Here is a 14,459-nt window from a genome sequence, read left to right as displayed (position 1 = left end):
GTGTTCCTTCAATAAAATGTATTGTGTTTTTCACACAGAGGTGAATTATCGTATTAAATTTATTTCTAAGTACTCATAGTTTGTTGATAACTGGAATGGCTTTTTAAATTACCCTTTCCAGGAAATTATTTATAATTTAAAGAAAGTTTATTTTTAAATTTACCATAAGATAAATTCTCTTATTAGTTATAAATAAGGTTTGTTTTTGGTAGAGTCTCTTGGGTTTTCTTGTTATGCCATCATATCATTTGAAAAATCAAATTCAATTTGTCACTTTATTTCCAGTATTTATTATTATGTATTTCATTTTCTTATCTTACTACATTAGCTACAACCTTCAATATGTCAAAGATAGTGATGCTGATAGTCATCGCTTTGTTAATGATAATTACTTTGTATATCACCACTTAAAATGATTTTAGCCTTTGTCTGATAAACAGTAAAGACTACGTTTTAGTCAGAATATAAATTAACCACCTAACTGATTTCAGAGAAGCAGGTATCCATTAAGAATGCTTTAGAAGCAAATAACAGAATCCTAAGACTGGCATAAACAAATAGGAAATTAACTTTCAATTTTGACCGAGACAGAGTAACAGGGACCAGCTTTACCTTCTTGCCTAAAAACTAAAAAAAAAAGACAAAATATTTGAAACAATCATTTTCAAACATTGGACAATAGGCAGTGCATGGTAGTGATCCCTGAAAGAAGGGGAACAAGGGGTGCAAGCTTTACAATTGCCCCGGCTCACTGCCAGGAAGGAGGAACCCAGAGTCCACAGCACGGAGTTGAGGAGGTTTTGATGGGATTATAGGCAGGTCAAGGTGAATCAAAACTTAAACAAAAAAAAAGCCATGTTTTGCGCAGATAGAAGAATATTTCAGAGAATCTGAGTGTAAGATGTACAGCCCAGCTTCATAAGAGAATAAAAGGAATCAGGGAGTGGTCAGGTATAATAGTGCTCTCTTCTATTTCTGTGTCTTCTTCTGGGGCCCCTTGTTCTCCTGGGCACCTGCTTCATTCTCCTCCCTCTGTAGTCTTTAGTTTCTTTTTCTTTACTTTTTCATCCACAGTCTGGAAGATGACTGTCCAAACTCTCTTTGTTCTCTCTCCATTTTCTCTCACACGCATTTCCCCTCATATCTTGCACATTCAATAGCATCTTTTTAAAAAAGATTTTATTTATTTATTTGAGAGAGTGAGAGTGAGAGAGAGCATGAGAGGAGAGAGGGTCAGAGGGAGAAGCAGACTCCCCACTGAGCAGGGAGCCCAATATGGGACTTGATCCTGAGACTCCAGGATCATGACCTGAGCCAAAGGCAGTCACTTAACCAACTGAGCCACCTAGGCACCCCATTCAACAGCATCTTGGTTTGGTTTTTGGAGGACCTGAACTAACAAATTAGCATCAATACATTCTGATTTATTCAGTCTTAAAAACTATCATATGGGGGCGCCTGGGTGGCTCAGTCGTTTAAGCGTCTGACTTCGGCTCAGATAATAAACTGAGGGTCCTGGGGTAGAGCCCTGCATTGGGCTCCCTGCTCAGTGGAGAGTCTGCTTCTCCCTCTGCCCCTCCCCCTATTCATGCTCTCTCTCTCTCTCTCTCAAATAAATAAATAAATAAATGAAATCCTTAAAAAATAAAAAAACTATCCTGTGAAATATGGCAAAAGTCCAAAGCTATCATTCTGACAGTCAGTCCTTCAACAGGAGATGAAGTTCACACTTGTGGTCCCTCTTGCAGTCCTCAGGGTTCCCTCATAAAAAAACAGCAGGAAAAAAAAAAACTTAACTACTCTCCAAGAATGAGTAATAATTATAGGCATAGGGCAGCTTAATTCATGGAAGGAAAAATGGAACCTTCCCCTTCAAGGTCACTAAAGATACACCCAATTTACATGATCAAACACATAGTTTCTTAATTGAAAAAATCACTATATTTTAGTTTGTTTACTGCATTCAGTTTTTCTCCTAAGAATAAAGGGTGAATATTTTGTATTTATTTGCATAATTTTAAAATAAAGTCATGGCTTTTCCAGAACAGAGGGCAGTCAACTTTCAATGTGTATCCAAATCTTCACTTATTAACAAGAAGGAACTGCTTATAACTTTTAAGTAATGGTTTTTATTTGACTTTAAAAATCTCAAGATCCAGTTTTTATCAAGATTATCCATTTTAAGTATGTCCTTTCATTTAGTCTGAAAAACAACGATGTCTTCATTCATCTCCATTTTACAGAAGAGGAAACTTAATTTCAGAGAAATTGGGAAATTTACCCAAGGTTGCTTCACTGAGTCTTAGAGACAGAAATTAAACTGAGTTCCTTCTAGCTCACAGTCTCATTGTTTTCATTACTTTTTGAGATGCCACTGAAAATCTAGTTTGCTAAAGTCTTTGTTAATGATAATATATGGATCTTTAAGCAAACTTGCTTGTCCTTTTTGTTATTTTTTTTTTTCTTGAGAGAGAGCTCGTGAGGTGGGGAGGGAGGGGGGAGCAGAGGGAAAGAGAGAGAATCTCAAGCAGGCTCCATGCCTAGCATGGAGCCCCTCACGGGGCTCAATCTTAGGATCCTGAGATCATGACCTGAGCCAAAATCAAGAGTCAGATGCTTAACCAACTAAGCCACTCAGGTGTCCCTGTCCTTTTTGCTGTTTAAGAAAATGTGAACTGTGAACCGCTTGGTCAAAAAGTTGAATATAGGGGCGCCTGGGTGGCTCAGTCGTTAAGCGTCTGCCTTCGGCTCAGGTCATGATCCCAGGGTCCTGGGATCGAGCCCCGCATCGGGCTCCCTGCTCCGCGGGAGGCCTGCTTCTCCCTCTCCCACTCCCCCTGCTTGTGTTCCCTCTCTCTCTCTCTCTCTGTCAAATAAATAAAATCTTTAAAAAAAAAAAAAAGTTGAATATACATAAATGTTTGCTATATGTTGCTCAAGTTTCTGACAATAGGAAAAAAAAAGGCTTTTCTTTTCTCTTCCTCTTTCCCTTCATTGGGACTGAGCTTTCCACTGGTATCCATTAAGGAGTGGAGGTTGGCATATCCAGGGTTAGGCAAATAAATAAATACAGATTTCTCACTATCAGAGAAAAGTGTTACAACTATGGAAGGTAGGAACTCCAGAAAAATCCTGGAGTGTTGCACAGGAATTGGAGATATCAGTATTATGGCCTGATTAGATAGACAGGCAGATAAATATAATTGTGTGTAGGGCATCTGGGTGGCTCAGTCAGTTAAGCGTCTGCCTTTGGCTCAGTTCATGATCCCAGAGTTCTGGGACAGAGCCCCATGTCTGGCTCCCTGCTCAACGGGGAGTCTGCTCCTCCCTCAGCCCCTACCCCACTCATGCGTGTGCACATGCGCGCTCTCTCTCCCCCCTCAAATAAATAAAATATTTTTTAAAAAGCTATAAAAATAATAATTGTGTGTGTATATGTGTGTGTGTTTTAACTCTGTTCACTAAGAGGGTCTAGAAGCAATAGCATTCTGATAACAATGAGTTTATTTAGATCTTGGTTTCTAGATAACATTATCCACTAAAAGGAACCAGTTCTCCTTACCAAAATGGCCGACTCTAGGGGAAATATAAGCTGTATGTATTTAGAACATTTTATGACACTAGAAAGTAAAAAAAAAAAAAAAAAAGCTTGAAAAATGATGGGGACATGTCTGTAAGACATAGCAACCAGCTTGAAGGGGCTCCCGCTGGTCAAGTGTGGGACAAAGTGAGTATCAAAATAAATAATAATAATAACAGATTGTAAATCTATGAGTAAAAGAGAAATCCTGAAGAAAAAAAAAAGAGAAATCCTGAGTCCATACTGACATTAATTAATAGGAGAGAAAGGAAACTTCTATCCTACCTAATAAATCTAGAAGGAATGATAAGTTTAGAAAATCCCCATTTCATAATCATCAGAATAATAATTTATTCAGGTTAGAATCATTAATAAATGCTGAAACTGGTGAAAATTTGATAAGAAACAAGATATTCAAATGATCTCAAAGATTCTTGTTACAAAATAATTATTAATTATGTTACAATAGAGAACCTGGCAGACACCATCTTAACTAAGTAATAAAAGTTGACATCACCATTAATGGAACAAATTAACATCATGTGCCTCCTCATATGATTCCTGGAAACTAGCACAGCATTACTTCTGTGAGATTCCTGACAAAATGCATACATTATAAAGAAACAGCAGACAAGTTTCCATAATTGAGACACATTCTCAAAAGTAATTGGCTTGGGCTCTCCGAAACCATCAAGATCATGAAAGATAACTAAGAAACTGAGAAACTTCCAGATTGAAGAAGACTAAAGAGACATGACAACTAAATGCAACATGTGATTCTAAATCGAATCCTGGACTTATAAGGGACATTACTGAGACCATGGGTAAGGTTTGCACGGGGTGTATAGATTAGATGATATTATTGGATCAAGTTAATTTCCTGATTTGGATTGTTGCACTGAATCCTTGGACTCAAGAAATACAAACTGGAATATTAAAGGGTAATGGGCATCATGTCTACAACTTATTCTCAAATGATTAAGAAATAATAATAAGTGGAGGATCAAGATGGAGGGTATATGAAAGGTCTGTGTACTCTTTCATTACTTTTTTTGTAAATTTGAAATTATTTCCAAAGAACTATGGCAGTTTCTTCCCCAAGGAGCTCTAAGAACAGCAAAGCCACAAACACCTGTGGGATTAAAAGATTGGAAGAATACAAACCAAAAATATTCATTTCAATTATTTATGACTACATAATCAAAACACTCCAAAATTCAGTGGCTTTATTGTATTTTCTGTCATGATTCTGCGGATTGATCGACCTCAGTTGGGAATTCTGCTCCATGTGATGTCAGATGAAGCTGCAGTCATTTGGGTCTCCACTAGGCCAGAACATCCAAGATGGCACACTCACATGTCTGGAATTTTGCTGAGGTTGGTTAGGAGGGGGAGGGCAGAAATGGGCTGCTGGGATGGCTGGGCCTCTTTCTCCATGCAGTCTCAGGGTCTCTCCCTTTCTACTTGGCCTCTCCACATCACTTCTCCATGTGATCTCTATGGGACCACCCAACTGGGTGGAGGCCAGCAGTGCGAGTGTTGACAGAATTCACCCAAGACAGAAAAAACGAGATAGAAGTTTATTGACTACACTGCAAGGGAGCAGTGGGCTGGACGGTAGAGACAGAAGAGGCTGTCTGCTAGGAGGCAGTGGTGGGGGCGCTGCAGTTAAGAGGGAAGGTGAGGACGTGTGGGAACTATGGAATTTTCCTTTTTTTGTTACCCGTGTCTGGGTGTAAGTAACCCATTGGTCTGCCAAGGCTTATGGATATTTTGAGGTGGGTCGCCTAATAAGCCTGTTTGTATTCAGCTAGGGGGTAACTGTGGGCCCTTCTACCACACTCAGGTTTCCATTGTTTAAGTTGGTTGCCTAAAAGTGGTCTCTACAATCTCTCCAGCAGGGTAGCCCGACTTTTTTACATGGCACTTCAGGACTCTCCAAAAGTGCAAAAGCAGGGTGCCTGGGTAGTTCAGTTGGTTAAGCATCAGACTCTTGATCTTGGCTCAGGTCTTGATCCCATGGTTGTGAGATTGAGCCCCACTGGGCCCCCCGCCCCGGAGCCTGCTTAAGATTTTCTCTCCCTCTCCCTTTTGCACAAAAAATGCGCAAGAGCAAAAATTGCCAAGTATTTGTAAAGCTTAAGTCTAGAACTGACCTAATGTCACTTTCACTGTATTCCATTGGTTAAAACAAAACAAAACAAAACAAAAAAGTAGAGAAATGTTCAAAGATACAAAAAGTGAATGAGTGTTCACGCACCCATCATCAAGCTTCAAAATTTTGTATGACACTTTAAATCTTATTTAAAATATTACTAATTAAAAAAAAAAGAGTGAGGTCAATCCAGATTCTGTATGAGAGGGAACCATACAAAAGCATGAATAATAGGGAGTATATCAGGGGCCATCTTTGGAGCTTAGCTACCATGCCGTCACAGCTAGTTTACCTGTCTCCTTTGCCAGAAATTTGTTATATTTTAAAATAATGTTAGGGACACCTGGGTGGCTCAGTTGGCTAAGCGTCTGCCTTCGGCTCAGGTCATGATCCCGGGGCCCTGGGATCGAATCTTGCATTGGGCTCCCTGCTTAGCGGGGAGCCTGCTTCTCCCTCTGCTGCTCCCCCTGCTTGTGCTCTCTCGCTCTCTCTCTCAATCTCTCTCTCTCTGACAAATAAATAAATAAAATCTTAAAAATTAAAATAAATAAATAAATAAAACCATGTTAAAGAAGTCATCTCTAAAATCCAAATACGAGGGGTGCCTGGGTGGCTCAGATGGTTAAGTGCCTGCCTTCGGCTCAGGTATGATCCCAGGGTCCTGGGATCGAGCCCCACATGGGGCTCCCTGCTTGGCGGGGAGCCTGATTCTCCCTCTCCCCCTGCTGTTCCCCCTGCTTGTGCTCTCTTGCTCTCTCTCTCAAATAAATAAATAAAATCTTTAAAAATAAATAAATAAAATCCAAATATTAACAAATGCAAACTAAACTAAAGCTGAGATGTGTTATAGATTCTTATATAAGTTTTCTTTCTTCCTTTTTTTCTGACCATTTATGTAACTTTGTGGTTGTTTCTTGTGGTTTTAAAACATCTGCTTTCTCTTCTCATCAAAACCTTGTCATATCTGAGCAGCAAACTATCTACCTTGATTTATGAAGGTGTTCTTGATTATATTTTTATTAATTCTTTAGATTTCAAGAACAGATTGAAATAACCAAATGGATTTTGATCATAATGTCCTTTCACTGTCCTGAAGTTTCAGCAGCTTTATTAAGATTTACTTTAAATGCTATAAAATTCATACATTTAAAGTATACAGCTCAATGGTTTTTAATATGTTTACAGAGTTGTGAAACCATCACTACAATCAATTTTAGAATATGTTCATCATCCCCAAAAGAAATCTACCTTTTCTCAGTCATTGCCTATTACACACCTCTAACCCCAGGCCTAGGTACCACTAATGTACATTGTCTCTATTGATTTACCTATTCTGGAGAATTCTCATAAGTGGAATTATACAGTATGTGGTCCTTTATGATTGGCTTCTTTCAATTAGCATGTTTCCAAGGTTCATCCATAGGATAGCATGTATTAGTACTTCATTCCTTTTTATTGCTGATAATATTCCATTGTGTGGGTATACCACATTTTGCTTATCAATCAACAGTTCATGGACATTTGAACTGTTTCCACTTTTTGGCTATTATGAATAATGCTGCTATGAACATTCACATACATGTTTTTATGTAGACATGAGTTTTCATTTCTCTTGGGTTGACATCTGGGTCCATGAATACTTAAATATATTTTATAATGTATTAATTTTATGTGATTAATTATATTTAATTACAGGTATACATATAATTAATTTCATATATTTTATAATATATCTGATTCACTGATATTTTCATGAGAAAGCTAATGGTTATTTTCCAGTTATTAAACTTTACCTTTGTAATCTACAGTGAACAGTAAATAATAGTTAATTTGGGGGAAGACGATTAGAGAAGTTGATGGGACCTTTACTTAAAGGATAAAGGAATTTAAGAGCTTAGACGTTGAATGCAACTGCATGGTTTAAAATCCTGATTCTAGCTCACCCGTGGCAGCCAGCCCGCGCTCCACGTTCTCCCACACTCCGCGTTCTCCCATCACCTTCACCGACCTCAATGGAAAAGGAGATCCCAGTGCTTGTCTTTGACAATGGCTCTGGCAGGTGCACGGCGGACTTTGCTGGGGATGACACCCCCCCTGAGCCTTGTTCCTGTCCATCATCTGGCAGCCCCGACATCAGGGTGTTATATGGTGGGCATGGGCCAAAAGGATTCCTACATGGGTGATGAGACCCAGAGCAAGTGGGGCATCCTGACCCTCAAGAATCCCATCGAACACAGCATTATCACCAACAGGGATGACATGGAGAAGATCTGGCACCACACCTTTTGCACATGATCCCCAAGGAGCACCCTGTGCTGCTGACCGAGGCCCCCCCAAACCCCAAGGCCAACCATGAGATGACTCAGATCACAGAGACCTTCAACACTCCAGCCATGTATGTAGCCATCCAGGCTGTGCTGTCCCTATATGCTTCTGGCCACACCACTGGTATTGTCATGGATTCTGAGGATGGGGTCACCCACACTGTGCCCATCTACAAGGGGCATGCCTTGCTCCACTCCATCCTGTGTCTGGACCTGACTGGACAGGACCTGATGACCTACCTTCTGAAGATCCTCACGGAGGGTGGACACAGCTTCACCACCACCACTGAGTGGGAAATCGTGCATGACATCAAGGAGAAGCTCTGCTACATCGCTTTGGATTTCGAGCAGGAGATGGCCATCACCTCATCCTCCTCCTTTCTGGAGAAGAGCTATGAGCTGCCAGATGGGCAGGTGATCACCAGTGGCAACGAGGGATTCCACAGTCCCGAGATGCTCTTCCAGCCTTGCTTCCTGGGTATTGAAGTCCTGTGACATCCACGAGACCACCTTCAACTCCATCATGAAGTGTGACATCAATATCCGGAAGGACCTCTACGCTAACACAGTGCTGTCTGGCAGGACCACCATGTACCCCAGAATCGCAGACAGGATGCAGAGGGATATCACAGCTCTGGAGCCCAGCATGATGAAGATCAAGATCATCTCTCCTCCTGAATGCAAGTACTCCGTGTGGATCGGGGGCTCCATGCTAGCCTCACTGTCCACCTTCCAGCAGATGTGGATCAGCAAGCCCGAGTATGATGAGTTGGGCCCCTCCATCATCCACCAGGAATGCTTCTAAATGGACTGCGAGCAGCTTTGTAGCATTTGCTGCATGAATGAACTCCGGAGTATAAATTTGCCCTGGCAAATGTATACACCTCATGCTAGACTCAGGACACTAGAATAAGCCTTTGAGAAGAAATTTGTCCTTGAAGCTTGTATCTGATATCAGCACTGGATTGTAGAACTTGTTGCTGATATTGATCTTGTATCCAAGTTAACTATTCCGTTGGTATATGTTTAATACCCTGTACATATCTTTGATTTAAACCCTTAGCACATGTGGCTCAGTCACTTTGTCCTGAGGCTGAGAACATGTTTATGGAAGAGAAATCCATTGACTTGAGAATCTGCAAGACCATGAGGTTCTTGATCTGTGCAGGGTATTAATGTGTAAGAGCTGCCTATTCCAGGATTTCTTTAGAGGCTGGCAAGAGCCCTGAACCAGTTGTCATTTCTGTCTTGCCGGTCTGACAGGGTTGGGAAGGTGAGAACCTTAGGTAAACCCACTCTCCTTTCTTACCAGATGTTTTCCTGCCAAAGCACAGTGGGTTGTCAGTTGCCTTGAACTGGAAAATGGTTTGTATTTCCAACTGTAAATTTATTCATCCTTTTAATTTATGTAAGGTTTTTATACACAATTCTCAATTATTTAAGAGACATCAACAAATTTTGGTTTTCTACCGTCATGTGAGAACATTAGGCCCCAGCAACACCTTAATGTGTGAGGAAAATAAAGTGCTGCATTAAAAAAAAAAAAAATCAAATACTGATTCTACCATTCACAAGGTGTATGACCTTAAACAAGTTACTTACCCTCTCTGAACTTCACCTTCCTTGTCTGCAAAGTGGAAGACAATACCATAACTACCTTTATCAGGTGATTGTGAGGATTAAATCAGATACCTCTAAACCTAGTGCTGGGTACTTTGTAAGCATGTATTGTTAGTAATTATTAGTAATAATTTATATACTGCTGCATTCTTACATTTTAAAAAAAGATTTATTTATTTATTTTAGAGAGAGCAGCGGGAGGGGCAGAGAGAGAAGGAGAGAGAAACTTAAACAGAGCATGGAGCTGAGATGGGGCTTGATCTTACGACCTTGAGATCAGGACCTGAGCCGAAACCAAGAGTCATTTGCTTAACTAACTGTGCCACCCAGGTGTCCCTGCATTATTATATTTTTAAATTTATATATATTTATATATTTTTTCATAATGAGCATGCATTGCTTTTGAAATTCCAAAACAATTTTTAAATGTATAAAATCAACCTTAATTTTGAGTGTTTACTAATTTAAATGCATTCTTAAATTATCAAATCATGCTTTGAGCTGGAAAATTTCACCCTGCTCTCTCAGTGGTTCAGAGAAAATGGAGGTTGCTGACAACGTCTGAATTATGCTTTATTTATTTGTTTCCATTTTATAAATTTCCTGGTCACAAAAATTCATGAAGTCCTGGTACCATTTTTTTTTTTTAAGATTTTATTTATTTGAAGAGAGAGACACAGCGAGAGAGGGAACACAAGCAGGGGGAGTGGCAGAGGGAAAAGCAGGCTCCCCACCAAGCAGGGAGCCCGACACGGGGCTCTATCCCAGTACCCTGGGATCGTGACCTGAGCCGAAGGCAGATGCTTAACGACTGAGCCACCCAGGCGCCCCAGTCATGGTACCATTTTTACCAAAATTGATCCTGAAACAACTACTAGCAGTATTAAATTTCCTAATCTACAAAGAGTTCCTTTTAATATTCCATTGGTCATTTAGATCTTTGAAGCAAAGCGATTACAACTGAATTTCATGTTGACCCCTTTTTGTTTTAGTGCAAAAGAACTCTGTTAATAATCTAGCATCTTTCCCAAGATCCTGTCTCATTTCCCTTTGGTTGATTTGAGCATTCCATTTTAATTCATTGCCTGTGGAATTAGTAATTATATGATTTCTCTTGTGACTCCAATCTTAAATAATGATATCCCTTTAATAAGTCTTGTTCTATTTATAGGGCCTAAAGAGAAATTTGATTTTTAAGAGAAAACAGCAGCAATACTAGAAATAACTGTTTAGATGTATTCTAGAAGCCATTTTCTGGCCTGTTTTTTATTGTTTTATTCATGTTTCTGATCAAAAGAACCGGCATGCAAAATGAGGAGCTTATGAGGTTCTCAACCCAGCTCCTCCCACCAGTGCTTGGACTCAACTAGTGTCCACTCACTAGGATCTCCAATTGGATACCAGGGCCATTTTCTAGACCTCAGGAGTCCTATAGCCTTTAGCCAACCAACCTGTAAGTACCTACAAGATAACAAGTACTTTTCTTTTCTTTTTTTTTTTTTTTTAAGATTTTATTCATTCATTTGAGACACAGAGATACAGAGAGAGAGAGAGAGCATGAGCAGGGAGAGAGGCAGACGGAGAGGGAGAAGCAGACTTCCCGCCGAGCCAGGAGCCTGATGTGGGGCTCGATCCCAGGACCCTGGGATTATGACCTGAGCCAAAGGCAGACGCTTAACCGACTGAGCCACCCAGGCGCCCCAACAAGTATTTTTCTTGAGGCTATCTTTCTTTTCTTTTTTTTTTTTTTTAATTTTATTTATTTATTTGAGAGAGAGCAGGAGAGGGGGGAGGGTCAGAGGGAGAAGCAGGCTCCTCGCTGAGCAGGGAGCCCGATGCAGGACTGGATCCCGGGACTCCAGGATCATGACCTGATCCGAAGGCAGTCGCTTAACCAACTGAGCCACCCAGGCACCTGAGGCTATCTTTCTCTCTCTCTGTGTGTGTAACAGCTTTGTTGAGATATAGTTTATATACTATGCAATTTATCCATTTAAAGTGTACAATTCATTGATTTTTAATATATTGACAGAGTTGAGCAATCCTTACCACATGAATTTTACATTTTCATCACCCTAAATAAGAATCCATACCCATCAACAACACTCTCCTTTTCACATGACAACAAACCTTACCAAAAATGTATTTAAATTTATCCGACTAAAGCAAAGAGACAGATTAGAAGGAAAGCTCAAACTGTACATAGTGGTCTAATTTTTAAATTTTGTAATTGTGTTTTGTCTTATCTCAAATTGTGGAAAGAATATTTTTAAGGATTTTAATATTTTTTTAATTTGGGTAATTTATATTTTATAACTCAAAAGATTGGAATTGAGAAGATACAGAATTTTCTAGCGTCTAAAATTGTTAAAATGGGCACCTAGGTGACTCCGTCTGTTAAGCGCCGGCTCTTGATTTCAGCTCAGGTCAGGATCTCAGGATTGTGAGCTCGAGCTCCTCATCAGGCTCCACCCTGGGCGTGGAGCCTGCTTAAGATTCTCTTTCTCCCTCGGGGCACCTGGGTGGCTCAGTCATTAAGCACTTTCCTTCAGCTCCGGTCATGGTCCCAAGGTCCTCGGATCGAGCCCCACATCAGGCTCCTTGCTCGGCGGGAAGCCTGCTTCTCCCTCCCTTGCTCCCCCTGCTTGTGTTCCGCTCTCACTGTGTCTCTCTCTGTCAAATAAATAAATTAAATCTTTAAAAAAAAAATAGATTCTCTTTCTCCCTCTCCCTCTGCCCCTCCCTTCCCTGCCCCCCTACCCCCCACACGAGCTCAATCTCTCTCTAAAAAATAAATAAATAAAATTGTTAAAATAATTAAAAGAATCATAGAAACAAAACAAAACAAACAAATAAGAACTCCTCTTTTCTCCCAGCCCTAGGCAACCACTAATCTTTTTTCTGTCTCTATGAATTTGTCTATTCTGGAAATTTCATATAAATGGCATCATATAATATGTGGCCTTTTGTGTCAGACTTTTTTCATTTATCATAATGTTTTCAAAGTTCATCCATGTTGCAGCTTGTATCAGTACTTCGTTTCTTTTTATGGCTGAATAATATTCCATTGTACCGATGTGCCACGTTTTGTTTATCCATTCATTAGTTAATGGACATTTGGGTTGTTTCTACTTCTTAGCTATTGTGAATAATCCTGCTATGAACATTCATGTGCAAGTTTTTGTGTAAATATATATTTTCATTTATATTGGGGTGTATACCTGGAGCAGAATTACTGGGCCATATGTTTAACCTTCTGAGAAACTGCCAGATTGTTTTTCCAAAGTGGCTGCACCATTTTACATCAAGGCTATCTTAAGATCTACTTGGTCTTGGGTTAATTGTTGTTCCGTTTGGGTATGACCTTGGGAACAGGCCCTTACTGTTCAGATAAGAAACTTCTGTCAAAGATTCTCACTGTATTATGATCTGAACTTAGCAGTCTAAAAGAGTATGTGTTTTTCAACATTTCTGAAAATATGGTGATGAGCATTCTTCTATCTAGAAGGGGAAAAAAATGATCCTGTTTATCAAGTTTCCAGGATTGTATAGATTCTTATGGAGCACTTGCTCTTCTCACCCTAAAAGGCTGAGTAGGCTTTAGGGGCAGGTGGAGCAGGGCATAGTGGTATAAATTAAGGAGCATTACAAAAGAAAATATGTCTTCATTACTGCAAGGAAATTCTTCATTTCATTTACAACAACATCCCTGGTTACAGAAGTCAGAAATTCATATGGGCTAATAAATTTTTATTGTAGTCACTCACACCTTAGCACAAATTATTTTAATAATCACACATTCCTCTTCACCCTTGGTTAAGTACAGATTAAGGTGTTCTGGTAGCAGAGGAGGTACTTTAAAAAGGATGGAAAACAAGTAATTTTAGAGCCTAAGACGGGGAATTGGGACATACTACATACATTACATTTATTAGGTTATTTACTGCTCATAACAATGCCAAGAGATAAGCAGTATCATTTTTACTTTTTTTTTTTTTTTAAGATTTCATTTATTTATTAGGGAGAGAGAGAACAAGCGCACAAACAGGGGGAAGGGCAGAGGCAGAGGGAGAGGGAGAAGCTGACTCCCTGCTGAGCAGGACCCTGGGATCATGACCTGAGCTGAAGGCACATGCTTAACCGACTGAGCTACCCAGGCGCCCCTCATTTTTACTTTAAAAGAAAGGGAAGAGGCTAAGGGCACCTGGATGACTCATTCGGTTAAGGGTCTGACTCTTGATTTGGGCTCAGGTCATGATCTCAGGGTCATGAGATCAATCAAGCCCCTTGTCGTCCTCTGTGCTCAGTGAGGAGACTGCTTGGGATTCTCTCTCTCTCTTCCCTCTGCTCCTCGCATTCATGCTGTCTCTAAATAAATAAATAATCTTTTAAAAAAAAAAAGAAAGAAAGGAAGGAAAAAAGAAAAAAAGAGAGGGAAAAGTCTAAAAAAGTTAAATAACTTACTGAAGGTCACATTATATGTGGAGAGCCAGGATTTTAACTCCTAGCTATCTGATTGCAAAACATCAGAGCATCCACTTTCTGTCCTGAATAGAGAATAAACACTTTCAGGATGCTGGGGCTGGGAAGGAGGGAATGTGGAGAGTAGGGGTGTGATGAAACCAAATTTTGCCTTCTCTACAATTTTTTTTTCCGTGTAGTGTCCCTGGTTGCCACAACCACCTGCTGGCAGCACCCCAACCCCAATGGTTCAGCTGTGCAAAAGGCTAATGGGTCCCTAAATGCTTCCTGGCTTCGTGGAGAGTGGAGCTACTGTATT

At 40.1% G+C, this 14,459-nt stretch overlaps 1 pseudogene; it reads left to right on the top strand.

Annotated features, from left to right (window-relative positions):
• Positions 1-7,747: 7,747 nt before the first annotated feature.
• Positions 7,748-8,864, top strand: LOC123846561 (actin, cytoplasmic 2-like; annotated as a pseudogene).
• Positions 8,865-14,459: the final 5,595 nt, after the last annotated feature.

The sequence above is a fragment of the Mirounga angustirostris genome, unplaced genomic scaffold (assembly GCF_029215605.1).
Source record: "Mirounga angustirostris isolate CCGP_5_RB_7025 unplaced genomic scaffold, mMirAng1.0.hap1 SCAF_6, whole genome shotgun sequence".
Taxonomy (NCBI): Eukaryota; Metazoa; Chordata; class Mammalia; order Carnivora; family Phocidae; genus Mirounga; species Mirounga angustirostris.
This window is presented reverse-complemented; position numbering and strand designations above follow the sequence as displayed.